The sequence below is a fragment of the Triticum aestivum genome, chromosome 5B (assembly GCF_018294505.1).
Source record: "Triticum aestivum cultivar Chinese Spring chromosome 5B, IWGSC CS RefSeq v2.1, whole genome shotgun sequence".
Taxonomy (NCBI): domain Eukaryota; kingdom Viridiplantae; phylum Streptophyta; class Magnoliopsida; order Poales; family Poaceae; genus Triticum; species Triticum aestivum.
The window spans coordinates 563263343-563280160 of NC_057807.1; positions in this window are offsets into that span (position 1 = coordinate 563263343).

Genomic DNA, 16818 nt, shown 5'->3' on the forward strand with positions numbered 1-16818 from the left:
CATAGGACCAGCACCCCAGAACAGCAACCACCGCCGATAAAAAATAACGTAGATCGGAAGGATCCAAATCGAAGACACACGAACATAGATGAACAGCGACCAGATCCGAGCAAATCGACCAAAGATAGATCTGCCGGAGACACACCTCCACACGCCCACCAACGATGCTAGACGCACCGCCGAAACGGGGGCTAGGCGGGGAGACCTTTATTCCATCTTCAGGGAGCCGCCGCCGTCTCGCCTTCCTGAGTAGGACACAAACCCTAACAAGATTAAAAAAAAAGACTAAAAACGGAGCCCTCCCGCCGGTCCTTGTCAGGATCCACCGCGCCTCCATGGCCCTAGGGCCACCGGAGACGAGGCGGACTTGCGCCGGCGCCGGCGAGAGGCACGAACCCTAACTTCCTTTCTTGGAGGAGGAGGAGGAGGCGGAGCCCTGGCTTTAGGTACGTGCGTGAGGCTAGCAAACACAAGGAACATGATAACCAAAAGTTTCCTCCTAGTCAGCCGCCTCCTCCTCCTCCAAGCAAGAAAGAAAGTTAGGGCCCATGCCTGTCGCCGGTGCCGACGCAGGTCTTCCTTGTCTCCGATGGCCCTAGGGACATGGAGTCGTGGTGGATCCTAGCAAGGGCCGGCGGGAGGGCGTCGTTTTTAGTCTTTTTTTCAATCTTGCTATGGTTTGTGTCCTGCTCAGGAAGGCGAGACGGCGGTGGCTCCCTGAAGATTGAAGAAAGGTCTCCCCACCTAGCCCTCGTTCCGGCAGTGTGCCTAGCATCATTGGTGGATGCATGAAGGTGTGTCTCCGGCTGAGAAGGGGGGGTTAAAAGAATCATTCCGGACCCCCGCCCCCCCTTTCCCCACCCCCGCCGCCGCTCCCACGAGCGGGCCGGGGGAAACCTAGCTCCGCCCCCAGCCTCTCCTCCTCCGGCCTCCTCCTCCCTCGCCGCCGCCTAGGGGTGCCGTCGGGCGAAGCCCGGTCGGCGTGGGCGGCGGCGGGGTCGCTCCATCTCCTCGCGGAGCTCCAGGCCGGCGTGGGACGGAGGGCTGCAGGAGGCGTCGGGCTGTGGCGGGGCTCGACGGCGCGGACCCGGGAGCTCCTAGTGGTGCCGGCATGTCGGCCCCGCTGGTGCCTCGTGGTGGTGCGACGGCTGCCTGGTGGGGCGTGCGTGGGCGTGATTCGGCGGCGGATCTAGCCAGGCGGCGCGGGCCGCAGGCGGTGTGGGCGGCGGCTGGGGTCCGGCTTCGGGCTCCCGGCGGCTGAGATGGTTCCTCTCCGTCGCGGGCGTGCGGCGGTGGTGCGGCTCGACCGGTGGCGGTCCGGCGGCCTAGTGGTGGTGGCCGGCGGTGCTCGTGGTGGTGGTGCTTCCACTTGGCGGCTCTCTGTGCGGGGAGGAAGGGGAGCGGCTTGGACAGGGGCGGTGGCGCCGACGGCGTGTCGGCTGCAGCACGAAGGCGGGAACTTTACGGGCCTCGGAGATCCCGGCCGGGCCTGTGCGGCCACGGGCCTGGTATGTTCCTGCTATTGCGTCCGGTCAGCTACCGTCATCGACGGTGGAGGTGGGGCCCTCCCGCGTGCCGACGGTGCTGTTGCCCTAGTCCCGGCTCCTCTTCTTCACTGTGCAGGCCATGCTTCGCGGTGCCGTGGTGAGACAGCGTGGGAAGCTTCATGTTCGGGTTGGCGCAGGGTGGTGGTCGGTTTGGTGGCGAGCTCCGAAGTGCCTGAGGTGAAGGTTGGGATCGGGAGAAATCCTTGTTGGCTTGACCGACACCGACGCGGTGGCGCATGAGGGTGCCGCCGGACCTTGCTGGAGGGCGTCGGGGCTACCCTTCCTCTCTCCTCACCGCGTACTGAGGGAAACCCTTGGCAGCAGCGTCGTCATCGTCGCATCCCTTCTTGGAGGTGTTGTTTGGTACCGGCGCTTCGGAGGCTCGGAGCTGGGTGGGCGATCTTTGGTGGTTGCAACAGCCACGAGGTGTAAGTGCATCTAGCGCCCCTTAGTGAGTGATTTTGGTGTATTGAAGACTTATAGGTTAAGAGACTGATGCGTTTGTAAGTGTACACATGTCTATAAGTCTACGAGGAGTTTGATATTTACAGAGAAAGTCGACCCCTAAAAATGAAGTTCTTCATCTGAAGACTTTGGATTTCTGAAGACTTTGAAAGTAAAGAAATTGGTGTGACCTTGAAGACTTGGTAATCATTCGAGGAACATGAAGCGTGAAGACTCTTGTTTTTACTGTTTCATTTTCTCTTTCTTGAGTCATAGGAAACACCGTACTGTTAAAGGGGTCGAGGAAATACTAAGGAAAAATTTCCATGTGATGCTCAACTCAAAATCCTACACCTACCAATCCTTTCGAGTGAAGCCATTGGAAATCTCACACAGTTCAGTCATATTCTTCAGTGACGGAGACGAAGTTCTTCTGGTCTCTGAGGAATTTGTTCTGACTGAGGAGTTAGGAATTCGCCAATGCGGATTGCCTACAAAGTGAGGAACATGATAGCCCTGAGGTATTTGAGAGTCAAATATTCCGACCGTTGCTGTGCTACGCGCCAGCTGTCCCAAAATATCTACCCACCTAACAGTCATATCATTGAAGGGCATTTATGTCTTATCATGTCGGGCTGCTCCCTAGGCTATAAATAGCCGCCCCCTACAACCACTAGTTGGTTGGCTGCTCCGAGAGAAACTGACACTTGTCATTTGAGAGCAACCCATCCTCTGAGGACTTTGAGTGAAAATCATCAAGTGAGGAAATCCAAAACCCCAAACCTACAAACCCCAAAGTGATTGAGCATCACTGAAGAGATTGATCATGCATGGATCTGACGCTTGTTTTCTTTGAAGACTGTGCTTCTTCCAGACGGTTAGGCGTCAAGGTCTAGAGCATCCAAGAGGAATTGTGGATCGCCGAGTGACCGAGTTTGTGAAGGTTCGGAAGTCACTTGAAGACTTACCACGAGTGATTGGGCGAGGTATGTGTGACTTTAGCTCGAGGAGAATATGGTGAGGACTGTGTGTCCAGGACTGGGTGTCCTCGAGTTTAAATACTCAGCCGCTCCAACCAGATGTACAACTGAGACAGCAGTTGGAACTGGTCTACCAAATCATTGTCTTCACCAAGCTTACTGGTTCTATTTCTTCAATTCTTTCATTTCCTCATCTCTGTTGTTGTGTGCTTGTTCATATCTGTTTGAAGACTTTCGTCTGAAGATTTTCTCAACTTCCTCAGTTCAATTTCTTCAGTCTATCCATCTTCATCTTGTGTTATCCTGTATTTACGCTTTCGGTACTCTGTGCTTGTCTTCATTTTATCATGATGACTATGCGTGTATTCTGCTATGTTTACTTTTGAGTACTTATTCCGCTGCAAGTAGTTCTTCATTTAGGAATTTCCTCATTAGCAAATTCCTTAGTGAAGAATTCATAAAAATAGCCTATTCACCCCCATCTAGTCGATATAACGCACTTTCAATTGGTATCAGAGCAGGGTACTCCCTTGTTCTGTGTGATTTTGGTTTAACCGCCTGGAGTTTTAGTTATATCGACCGCAGGTATGATCAAGGTCTCTGCTGGGTGTCCTACCTTCGATGGAACGGACTACCCCTACTAGAAGAATAGGATGCGAATGCATCTTGAGGCAATTGATAATGATCTCTGGTATGTTGTGGAAAATGGTGTTCCCTCAGTCACACCTTCCCTGAATGTTGCTGATGTGAAGAGATTCAAGCAACTCGACTCTCGAGCGAAGAATATCATATGTGGCCATCTAAGTAAAGGGCAGTATGGTAGAGTGAGTGCTTTGGAAATTGCTAAGCTTATCTAGGATAGGCTCTCCAAAGTAAATGAAGGAGTCTCAACCCAACGTGACTCTCGTGTCGATGTTCTTCGCAATCTCTTTAACCGCTTCAAAAGACTCGACAATGAAAATGTTCAGCAAACCTTCGATCGCCTCACTGATATCTCAAATGAGCTTCAAGCGCTTGGCGCCACTGACATCACCGACCATGAGGTGGTGAAGAAATTGCTGAGATCACTCGATTCTTCATTTGACACTCTGGCACTGATGATTCAAGAGCGTGCTGATTACAAGTCACTTGATCCCGCTGATATCCTCGAGAGGCTAAACACTCATGAGTTCTAGCTTGCTGAGAAGAGAGATCTCTATGGTTTGAGCTATGGCAAACCACGTGCTCTGAAGGCCAAGGCAGTCTCTGAGTCTGAAGTAGAGGACTCTACCAGCAGCCTTGGTGATCCTAAAGAACTGAGACAGGAGCTAGCACTGCTCGTGAAGAAATTTCAGAAGTTCTCAAGACGTGGTCGCTTTGGAAAATCCTCAAGGAGCAACGATTCCTCATCTAGTGACTACAAGAAAAGGTTGTGCCACAAATGCAAGAAACTTGGTCACTACATTCAAGATTATCCTTAGTGGGACAAGGAATTAAAGAATAAGAAATACAAGGATTACAGTTCTGATGATGCCAAGAAGAAGAAGAAATCTTCAAAGTCTTCATCATCAAAATCCTCGAAGTCTTCATCTCACAAGAAGAGAAGCTCCAAGAAGGCTCGGGCATTCATTGGCAAGGAAATGGATTATGAGGCTGAATCTGAGGATCATGAGGAAGAAGAGGCATCTGAGGAGTCTGAGTCTGGTGTGGCAAGTCTAGCTCTTGCTACCGCATTTGTCAACAAGTCTATCTTCAACTCTGAAGAAAATAGCAACACCAACAATGCTGATGAAGGCAATGGTGACTATGCTCCCACCTATTGCTTCATGGCAAAGGGTGCCAAGGTAACTAAATACCCCTCCTCCGAATCAAGTGAGGATGAATCTAATTAAAATCTTAAGCCCAGCTACTCTAAACTTGCTAAGATTGCTGTGAAACAACAAAACGCTATTGAAAAGCTTCAAAACATGCTATACAAAAGTGATGATATGTTGGGTGAAGAAATGGACCGCACTAAAGACTTAACTGGAAATCTTCAGAGACTTCAGTCTAAGTTTGACAACCTTCAAGGTCATCATAACACTCTCTTATCCGAGCACGAGAAGCTTTCTTATGAATTTCTTCAAAGAAAGCAAGATCTTGAGAAGGTAAGAGTGAGTTATGAAGATCTTCAGAAGGAGCGCGATTCATTACTTGCTCAACAAATCAGCGCTACTCAGGAAGAATTTGTTCCTCCATGTCTGAAGTGAATTGAACGTGAATCTGCTAATTCTTCACCTGAATGTTCAAATGCTTCAAATGTTACAAATTCTTCACCTGTCTCTGCTATCACTAACTCCTCATCTGAGGACATTGCAAGTACTGCTGATGATGCAGGGCTGAAGGAATTGTACACGACAGGCATGTACAAAAGCCTCAAAGGGCATCAGATTCTTTGTGATGTGCTTAAAAAGCAGATCCTCAATAGGAACCCTAGGAAAGAGGGTATTGCCTTTGAGAGGAAACTCAATGCTGATGGAACATATTGGAAGCCTGAGCAGTACCCCAAAACCTCATGGGTTGCTGCAAAGGGACCTCCAGTTGATCCATCCAATTTATCTGGCTTTACATGTGAATCTCCTCATTCTTCTGATGAGTCATTTGACTCCAACTATAAATTGTTCAAAAATTAGAATGGTGAAGTATTTGCTAGATATGTTGGCACTAACTCCAGGAACGGTTCCCCTATGAAGAAAATCCGGGTTCCCAAAAGTTATCTTGAAAGTCTTCAGGTGAATGTCCTCATGACACCACCTATGAAGAATAGGAACCCCAGATCAAATTCTTCATATGGACCTAATTCTTCATGTGGATCAAATTCCTCAACCGGATCAAAATCCTCACATGATCATCATCATGCTAACCCCTCTGTTTCGCAGGGTAGAGCTAAGGGCTATGAATATGAGCGTTATTCTTCAAATCATTATGTTCATAAGTCCTCGAAGAATTTCTTTGCTTATTCATATGCTTACCCTAACTCCTCTTATGTGAAACGAAGTGGACTGGCTTCTATGCCACCTTTCTCATATGGTGCTCGCAGAGTGATGAATTCTTTGCCACCCCTTCAAATGTGGGTGGTGAAGAAAAAGAACTAATCTCTTATGCAGGGTCAGGTCTCCAGACATGCTCAAAACGTCTGAAGAATTTGCTGGAGACCTGAATTGCCTGAAAGGACGCAGGCTAATCATGAAGAAATGATTGTTCATTTCACACGTCCTCATACTCATTTATCTGTGCTATTGCTTGATGAAATTGATCTGATGATATTGATGTCATATTCTTCACTAATGAAGTATATGAGTTCGTAAGTTGCACTAATTCATCTGCAGGATGATCATCCCAAAGCAAACGAGTGGGTCCTCGATAGTGGATGTACGAATCACATGACTGGTGACAAGAATCTATTGATGGATGCTCCTTTATCACCGTCACATCTAAAGCATATCATCTTCGCAGACAAAGGCAAAAGTCAGGTATTGGGTCTAGGTAAGGTTGCGATCTCAAAGGATCGACACATGGACAAAGTCATGCTTGTCCAATCCTTAGGATACAACCTCATGTCTGTCTTAATGCTTTGTGATCTTGATATGGTTGTTGTCTTTGGAAGATATCGTTGTGTTGTGATCATGGAAGCTGACCATTTCAAAGTCTTCGATGGCTTTAGGAGAGGAGACTTATATATTGTTGATTTCTCTATAGGACCACAACCAGCCGTGTGCTTACTTGCAAAAGCTTCAGAAGGCTGGCTATGGCATCGACTACTTGGTCATGCTGGCATGAGGAATCTGCACACGCTTGCGAAGAAGAAGCATGTCATTGGCATTGAGAATGTCAAATTCCTCAAAGATCACTTGTGCGGAGCTTGTGAAGCTAGAAAGATGACAAAGGCTAAGCATCCAGCGAAGACTGTCATGACTACCACTCGACCATTTGAATTGCTTCACATGGATCTCTTTGGTCCTAACTATTATTCTGCAATTCTAAATGATGCATCTCAATATGGCTTTGTTATTGTTGATGATTATTCCCGTTACACATGGGCGCACACTGTCACTTACAAACATGAAGTGCAGGAAGTCTTCAAACGATTTTCCTCGAGGGCTTCAACCAACTTTGGTGTGAAGATCAAGCACATCAGTACTGACAATGGGACCGAGTTCAAGAATTCCGGTCTAGATGGCTATCTTGATGAACTTGGTATTACTCATGAGTTATCTGCTCCTTACACTCCTCAGCAAAATGGCGTCATGGAGCGCAAGAACAGAACCCTCGCTGAAATGGCTCGCACTATGCCTGATGAATACAAGACGCCTCGTCGCTTCTGGATTGAGGCAATTGATACTGCATGCCACGTCATCAACAGGGTATATCTTCACAAATTCTTCAAGAAAACTGTGTATGAACTCCTCACTGACAAAAAGCCCAATGTGAGTTATTTCAAAGTCTTCGGTGCTAAATGTTGGATTAGAGATCCTCATCACACTTCCAAATTCTCACCGAAAGCACATGAAGGTTTTATGCTTGGTTATGGAAGGACTCGCACACCTACAGAGTCTTCAACAGCGCTCTTCACAAAGTTGTTGAAACTATAGATGTGCGGTTCGATGAAACTAATGGCTTGCAAAGAGAGCACCTACCTTCTGTGATAGATGAACCAACACCTGAGGATTCTATCAAGTTCAAGGCTACTGAGGATGTCATTCCTACCGAAGAATCTGCTGAAGAATTCATTCCAGATCGTGATGATCACCGAGCTGGCGCACCTGAAGAAAATGGTGCTGAAGAAAATGCTCCTGAAGGAAATGCTGATCAAATTCCTCGAAGACAACCCACTCATCCTCGTATTGCTAACGAAGTGCAAATCGAGAAGATCATTGATGACATTGAAGCACCAGGTCCTCTCACACGCTCAAAATCTTCACATTTATCTAACTTTTGTGGGCACTTTGCTTTTGTCTCTATCTTAGAGCCCACTAAGGTAGATGAAGCATTTCTGGAGCCTGAGTGGATTCAAGCTATGCAAGAAGAATTACATCAGTTCGAGCTCAACAACGTATGGGAACTGATCAAACGTCCAGATCCTCGCAAGCACAACATCATTGGCACAAAATGGATCTACCGCAACAAGCAAGATGAAAATGGCCTTGTGGTGAGGAATAAGGCACAGCTTGTAGCTCAAGGCTACACACAGGTTGATGGAATTGATTTTGATGAAACTTTTGCACCTGTTGCTAGACTTGAGGCTATTCGCATATTACTTGCTTACGCTAACCATCATAATATCACTTTATATCAAATGGATGTGAAAAGTGCATTCCTCAATGGTAAGCTTGAGGAAGAAGTATATGTTGCTCAACCCCCAGGTTTTGAAGATCCAAAGAATCCCGACAAAGTCTTCAGACTCAACAAGGCCCTGTATGGCCTCAAGCAAGCCCCTCGGGCGTGGTATGATACTTTGAAGGAATTCCTCATGAAGAAAGGCTTCAAACCCAGTTCACTCGACCCAACTCTTTTCACAAAATCTTATGATGATGAATTGTTTGTGTGCCAAATATATGTTGATGATATTATCTTTGGTTGTACTGACCAACGTTATAGTGATGAATTTGCCTATATGATGAGTGAAAAATATCAAATGTCTATGATGGGAGAATTGAAATTCTTTTTAGGTCTTCAAATTCGTCAACAGCGCAATGGCATATTCATATCTCAGGAGAAATACCTCAAAGATGTATTGAGGAAATTCGGCATGCAAGACTGCAAAGGGGTCAAAATTCCAATGCCCACAAATGGCCATCTATGCACTAATGAAAATGGTCAAGATTTCGATCAAAAGGTATACCGCTCCATGATTGGCTCTTTATTGTACCTATGTGCATCTAGGCCAGATATTATACTTAGTGTTTGCATGTGTGCCCGATTTCAAGCTACACCGAAGGAATCACACCATAAGGCTATGAAGCATATTCTTCGATATCTAGCTCACACACCAACACCTGGATTATGGTATCCCAAGGGCTCTTCATTTGATATCATTGGATATTCAGACTCTGACTATGTTGGCGATCGCGTGGACCGCAAGTCAACGTCAGACACATGCCATTTCCTCGGACGATCTTTGGTCTGTTGGTCCTCGAAGAAACAGAACTGCGTATCACTCTCCATTGCAGAAGCTGAGTACATTGATGCTGGATCGTGATGTGCTCAATTACTATGGATGAAGCAAACACTCAAGGACTATGGCATCAACGTGAAGAATGTGACTCTCTACTGTGACAATGAGAGCGCTATCAAGATTGCTCATAACCTAGTTCAGCACTTGAAGACAAAGCGCATCCAAATTCGTCATCATTTTCTTCGTGATCATGTGTTGAAGGGTGATATCTCCATCTGCCATGCAAGCACTGAAGATCAGTTGGACGATATTTTCACTAAGCCCTTGGATGAGAAGAGATTTAGCAAGTTGTGGTGTGAGCTAAATATCCTAGAATCTTTGAATGTTCTCTGAAATGGACACTCATCCTAACACTTATGTTGACTTGATGACTTAGATGCACAACACACGAAGTAATGTTTTTCTTCAAATCAATGAAGACTAACCCTCTAAGTGTGAAGAAATCAATGAAGAAATTGATTCTCAGAGCCCTACGACAATTGTACGCGGTGTCTGAAATCAGCTTTCTTATACGGTGGGGTACGCCACCAACCAAAGTTGAAAATCTTCAATTTGAGTTTTTCTTCATTTTTGAAATTCCTCAGTTTTTCAAATTCTTCAACTTTGCATTGTCTTCACCTTTTCCGGTGTTGTTCTTCATTTGAATATATATATATATATATATATATATATATATATATGAGTTTTATGTCCTCTACAACATTCACTTATTGCTAATTCTTCGAGTTGATTACTTCTGCTAAGTGAATGTGATCGGACCCTTCCCCCTCTATGCTAAACTCAATCCAGTCTATTCACAAATTCTTCATGTGCGTTCTAATTTGATACTCGTTCAAAATCTTCACTGTGTCCTTGACAGCTGAAAAAATTGCGAACGGAAACTTAAAATAATCTTATCTGAATTTTCGGCTTTGCCGCTCAAACCGTTCCGCATTCCACGATAATACTTATCTATTCACCCACGATCCTACAAGATCGCCACCTCACAGTACGTGGGTGACACATGTCAGGTGAATGAGAAGGGCCAGGGGCACGTTCGTCCGAAATCTTCGGGCGTACAATTTTTCACTGCTGAGGGAGTCCTGGATAAGGGGGTATCCGGACAGCCGGACTATATGCTTTGGCCGGACTGTTGGATTATGAAGATACAAGATAGAAGACTTTGCCCCGTGTCCGGGGGACTCTCCTTGGCATGGAAGGCAAGCTTGGCGATTCAGATGTAGATCTCCTTCTCTGTAAACCAACTCTGTGTAACCCTAGCCCCCTCCGGTGTCTATATAAACCGAAGGGTTTAGTCCGTAGGACTCACGATCATCATCAACAACCATACCATAGGCTAGCTTCTAGGGTTTAGCCTCTCTGATCTCGTGGTAGATCAACTCTTGTAATACTCATATCATCAAGATCAATCAAGCAGGAAGTAGGGTATTACCTCCATCGAGAGGGCCCGAACCTGGGTAAAACATCATGTCCCCAGTCCCCTGTTACCATTAGCCTTAGACGCACAGTTCAGGACCCCCTACCCGAGATCTGCCGGTTTTGACACCGACATTGGTGCTTTCATTGAGAGTTCCTCTGTGTCGTCATGATAAGGCTTGATGGCTCGTCTCGTTGTTAGAGACAACATCACCGCCGGGGGAAGCCTGGCTTTAGGCCAAACTCTTCGGCTGGGCGGCTTCGTTATGACTGCCCGAACGATTATTGCGCCGACAATGACTTCTTAGGTCATTAAAAATAGCCTCCACGTTGATTCAGCATTTTTCGAACAGATGGATCCAATGGAGCTCTTCTCCCTCAATGAGATCTTGGATCGCATCGCCGCCCTGGGCGTCGCTACGGACTATGACCAGATTGGGCTTAAAACCGATCAAAGGGAGATTCACTCTCTGTCGGTCACCCATGAGATAGCGGTAGTGGAAGAGCATCATCCTAATTCTCCCTCCACTTTGAGGACGAACTATGTCCGGATTTCCGAGCTCTTCGAGTCAGACACCCGCTCGCGGGAGGACATGACCCCGGTCCTGGACTCAGGATCGGGAGGCGGGCCGAAGAAGTTGGGCAATGCCCCAGAACCCGAGCCGTCAAGCTCGGAAGCTTCTTTGCCCCTGGGTCTCAGATCGGGTCGGGATTCAGACTTAAATCCGCCCACCCACCCAAATTTATCCAATCTTTCCCATATCAGACAAGAGCCCCAAGAAACAGTACATCACTACTGGGCCAGATTCCGCCTTGTGATAAACAGGGTCAAGGACTATTGCGAGGTAGAGGCAATCTCCCTCTTTTGCAAAAATTGCACGGACAAAGGGATTCTCAATGCTATAAGCCGCCGTGACATAGTACACTTCGCTGACTTAGCGGCCATAGTGCAAAAGTACTGCGCGATGGAAAGCGCCTGGAAAACTCAAACAAGTTTCTGGGACAGTCCGGCTCTAGCCAAATCCCCTGTCCGAACTAAAAGGGTAAACTCTCGTAAGTCACCTGACTCAAGTACCAAAAAAATAAAACCCGCCGCAAGGCGCGGAACCGTATTGGAAGAATGGCTAAACGGGCCGTGCAAGATCCATAGCACATCGGATACTACGCCAATGCATAGCCTTAGAGCATGCTGGATACTCCGGCAGGTGGCAAAGAGCGGTGAAGATCTCCTCATAAAACATCCCGCCGAAGATATACGATATTTACAGTCTTCGAGACTTTCGCCTCAAATAATAGGCGAAAGCAAGCTGAGCGCAGCCTCGCAAAAGTTTGCCACGTGGCAACAATAATCCCATGGAACGACACGGCTATAACCTACAATGCCAGTGACGAACCCCAATTCCGGACAGTCCGAGCACCAGCCGCTTTGGTCCTTAGCCCAATCATGGATGGCTTCAGGCTTACTAAAGTGCTCATGGACGGCGGAAGCGGACTAAACCTCATCTATGAGGAAACCCTCAACAAGATGGAAATTGACAAGAGCCGCACTGAACGAAGCAGCACTACCTTCCGGGGAATCATCCCTAGTCGAGAGGCACAATGCGCAGGAAAAATCACACTGGATGTGGTATTCGGCATGCTGGAGAATTACAGGTCCGAAGAAATTACATTCCAAGTAGCCCCGTTCAACAGCGGATACCACGCCCTCTTAGGGCAGGACGCATTCACGAGTTTTTAGGCTATACCCCATTACGGGTACATGAAGCTCAAAATGCCCGGGCCCAATGGAATCATCACTCTAGCTAGTGATTCAGACGTCGCACTCCGCGTCGAAAATAAAACTTCCGCTCTCGCCCTGGAGGCATTATCAGAAGCCCTCGCGACCGAAGAGCTGACAACACTATGAGCAACAGTGGACAAAGACGACGTGATTCTCGACAAGTGACCTAAATCCACCTCCTTCAAGCCAGGGGACAAGATAGTCAAATTCCAGGTCCACCCAACGGACCCTTCAAAGACAACTTGCATAGGGACACAGCTGAACCCCACAATAGACGCCGCACTGCGAGACTTCCTGCGCGTAAATTGGGATATTTTCGCCTGGCATCCTTCATACATGTCGGGCATCCCACGCAGGCTGGCCGAACACAGCCTCAATATACTAAAAGGATATAAGCCAGTCAAGCAAACTCTTAGGCGCTTCTTAGAGCCTAAGCGGCAAGCCATGGGAGAAGAGCTAGCCAAGCTACTCGAAGCCGGATTCATCAGAGACATCAAACATCCGGATTGGCTAGCAAACCCGATAATGCTACCAAAAAGGACAAATCCAGGCGCTTATGTGTTGATTTCAAAGACCTCAATAAAGCCTGCCCTAAGGATCCCTTCCCCCTCCCCCGCATTGATCAGATAATCGATGCCATTGCAGGACACAATTCATTGAGTTTCCTCGATGCATACTCCGGATACCATCAAATCAAGATGTCGGAGTCCGACCAGGCTGCAATAGCCTTCATCACCGCATACGGCCCTTTCTGTTTCAACACCATGCCCTTCGGGCTAAAAAACACCGGCGCAACCTATCAACGCATGATTCAGACATGCCTGGAAAAACAAATCGGCAAGACAGTAGAGGCCTACGTAGATGACATGGTCATCAAAACAAGACATGCCGAAACCTTAATAGACGACTTGAGGCTTACGTTCGATAATCTCCGAACATACGACATCAAGCTCAACCCGGAGAAGTGTGTCTTCGGAGTACCCTCCGGAAAATTGCTCGGCTTCATCGTTTCCAATAGAGGAATTGAGGCCAATCCGGCAAAAATCCGAGCCCTATCACAGTTGGCCATCCCAACTGACCTGAAGCAGATCCAAAAACTAACTAGATGTGTGGCTGCCCTAAGCCACTTTATCTCCCACTTAGGAGAAAAGGCACTACCCTTGTATCGCCTTCTCCGACGCACCGAACACTTCGAGTGGACGGACGCGGCCACGGCCGGACTGGAAGAAATAAAGGCACTCTTGGCCACCAACCCAGTCCTAACTGCGCCAAATATGGGCGAACCCATGCTATTATACATAGCCGCAACAAACCAAGTTGTGAGCGCAGTGCTCGTTGTCGAACGAGAGGCAGACAGACACAAGTTCCCGCTCCAAAAGGCGGTATACTATGTGTCCACTGTCCTCACTCCATGTAAATCTCGGTACCCACACTATCAAAAGATAGCGTATGCGGTCTTCATGGCATCCTGGAAACTACGACACTACTTTCAAGAGTGTTCGATCATGATGGCCTCCGAAGTTCCACTCAATGACATAATAAATAACCGCGACGCAATAGGCCGAATTGCTAAATGGGCTATTGAGCTCCTTCCGTTTGACATAACATACAAACCACGACGGGACATTAAGTCGCAAGTACTGGCTGACTTCGTCACCGAATGGACAGAAGACGAACTCCCTAAAGAGTATGGCGCATACTCAAATTGGATCATGCATTTCGATGGCTCCAAAATGCTGGCCGGATTGGGAGCGGGTGTCGTTCTGACATCCCCCACCGAAGATACGGTGCAGTACGTCCTCCAAATATTATACACAGACTCTAACAATGCAGCCGAATATGAGGCTCTATTGCATGGTCTTCGGATGGTAGTCTCCATGGGCATTCAATGCCTCGAAGTGCGCGGGGACTCAAACCTCGCAATATCTCGGGTAAATGGAGACTTTGATGCCAAGGATCCGAAAATGGCGGCCTATCGCAATGCCGTCCTCAAAATATCAGCGTGGTTCGAGGGGCTCGAATTCCACCATGTGATCAGAGAAAACAACCAAGCGGCCAATATACTCGCCCGCATCGGTGCTCGACGCGACCCCGTCCCACCTAACATCTTCTTAGAAAGGTTGTTCAAGCCATCCGTGGCGTGGGAAGGGGAGTCCGGCACTGTTAGTCCGGCCCCGAACACAACCCCAGATTCTGAACCGTTAGACGTAATCGGGGGCTCTGCCACCGAAATAACATCTTCGGCCCATGAGATAATGGCTGTCATCGCCCCATGGACTGAGCCCTTCTTGGCCTACCTTAATAGGCAAGAGCTCCCCGAGGACCAAAATGAGGCACATTGTATTGTGCGACGCTCTAAAGCCTACAAAGTCCATGAAGGAGAACTCTACAAGAAGAGCCCCACCAGAGTGCTCCAACGATGCATCTCCGAAGAAGAAGGGCGGCAGCTCTTAGCCGAAACCCATTCCGGACTAGGCGGGCACCACGCGGCAGCCCGAGCCCTCGTAAGCAAGGCTTTCCGGACAGGATTCTATGGGCCGACAGCCCGGGCAGACGCACAGGACCTTGTCCAACATTGCGTTGGTTGTCAACTATTTGCCAATTAGAGCCATATGCCCCCTACCGCTCTACAAACGATCCCCATAACTTGGCCCTTCGCGGTCTGGGGGCTGGATATGGTGGGACCCCTTAAAGGGGGAAGCCATAAGAAAAAATACTTATTGGTCATGGTGGATAAGTTCACCAAATGGATAGAAGCCAAACCAGTTAAAACGACCGAATCCGGACCAGTGATAGACTTTATATCGGAGGTTGTGCATCGTTACAGCGTCCCCCATAGTATCATCACTGACAACGGCTCGAATTTTACAGCCGAGGAGGTGAAAGCCTGGTGTGGCAAAATGGGCATTAAGCTCGACTATGCCTCTGTCTATCACCCCCAAACAAACAGTCAGGTCGAACGTGCAAATGGTCTTATTATGAGCGGCATCAAACCCAGACTAGTGCGATCCTTGAAGGAATCAGACACGCATTGGGTCAAGGAACTCGACTCCGTACTCTGGGGGCTGCGGACCACGACGAATCGCACCACCGGATACACACCATTTTTCATGGTATACGGCGCAGAAGTAGTACTGCCCTGCGATATAATTCACGACCCACCTCGCGTGCGCATGTATGAAGAGAAGGAAGCCGAGCTAGATCGGCAGGACAACTTAGATGCTTTGGAGGAGGAGCGTGATGTCGCTTAAGCCCATTCCGCATTCTATCAGCAGCAGAGTCGAAGGTATCAAAGCAGAGAAGTATGGGCCGAAACTTATAACATTGGCGAACTCGTTCTACGCCTACCTGAGAAGAAGAAGGACAAGCTCAAACCCAAGTGGGAGGGTCCCTTCATCATCGATCAAGTTCTCATCGGAGGAGCGTACTGTCTGTGCAATGCCTCTGACAACAGACTCGAGCCGAACCCATGGAACACGGCCAGACTCTGGAGATTCTACGCCTAACACCGAACCCAGTGTTCGTCTCCTCATCTCCGCCTCTTTGATTATGTTCCTTTTCCTCCTTTCTCGCCACTTTTTTCCTTTTTTTACATACAACCTTAAAACTGTACGGATGCCCTGAGCACTCCGGCCGCATTATGCGCGCGCACTATACCTGGGGGCTTCCTATTCGGAAGCTAGATATATAATCATTTTAATGGCTTCTTGCCAAGCCACATATGCATTCTTCTTTCCATATGTGCCTTTTCTTCACCATTATATGCATAGATATGACTTAAGTTTTGGTCATGCTGGGTTGCCTGGCTCTTGTATTTATTCCCTACGTTCCCGTTAATTCGGCTAGGGCATAAGGGGAGCACCTCTGTGATTGTTACTGCCGGTTGAGCCGGATGTGTACCTCAAATTGGGTGAAGCCGAAAGCTAGCGTTCTTAAGGGAATATTCAATCGATGAACAAAAGATGTTCTCATTCCTAACAACGAAAATACCCAGATGTTTTGTTTCCTGCGCTTTCGCTCGCAGTTCAGACATGCACATCGATGCATGCGTACCCAGAGAAAGGAACCCCTAACGGAACTATTCTCTCTGGAAGATGTTTCTTACTATCCATGTAATATAACATAACTAGTCGGGTACTTGTCTGTTCACGCACTTATGACCCCTACGCCTGGTTTCCATGCATGCCCCAGTTTTTCATAACTATGTGAGTATTCGAATACACCCTGGACTGTCGGATCCGGGGGCTGAAGCGAAAAGGTCCACCATGACAAATGATTTTCAATCCGGCTAGAAAGTACACGAGCCCATTCAAAATTACATAATCATACTGACTGGCTGTACTCTTCCTCTATACCATCCAATAGGCTGTCTAGCTTACAATCCTGCTAGGAATACTTTGCAGCTAATGCTACTTGATCATATACTAAACTAACGGGTATCTCTTGCCCATCTGGCCC